A 604-nucleotide genomic window follows, 5' to 3' on the forward strand; every position below is an offset into this window, starting at 1 on the left:
TTTCTACATCTGTGAAGAATGATGTTGGTATTTTAATAGGGATTGCATTAAATCTGTAGATCACTTTGGGTAGTATAGACATGTTAATGATGTTGATTCTGCCAACCCACGATTTATGCTCATTTTTATTTGTTCTTGTAATATGAGTCATTGACAGAACATTTTGGTGCCATCCAGATAAATTCATTGTCAGTATTTTGACAGTATAATTTAAGGGCATATTTGCATCTCATCAGTTTAACCATTCTTGCCACAAAAAGATTGAGATTTTATTTAATGTTTTCTATCCACTTCATACACATTTGCTCATATAAAGAACTTTGGGAAAAGCCTTTAAAGACAGCTGGAAGTTATGTTATTTTTGATTTTCCTTTTCTGTTCTTACCTGAAATGTGTACAAGATGGCTGGAGTTTCAGCAGCCACCTGATAAATGAGATCACACTGAAGATAAAAACCATAATGGCAAAGAGCAAAGACAGAAATTTCCTGAACTATATTTATATGGTGCTTCCTTACCAGCCCTAAATTATCTATGCAAGCCTCTTGCAAGAGGAAAATCTTATTTATTAAGAAATCGCTGTTATTGGCTCATTTCATTTAACA

Source organism: Propithecus coquereli, unplaced genomic scaffold, assembly GCF_000956105.1.
Source record: "Propithecus coquereli isolate 6110/MARCELLA unplaced genomic scaffold, Pcoq_1.0 Scaffold189, whole genome shotgun sequence".
Classification (NCBI taxonomy): domain Eukaryota; kingdom Metazoa; phylum Chordata; class Mammalia; order Primates; family Indriidae; genus Propithecus; species Propithecus coquereli.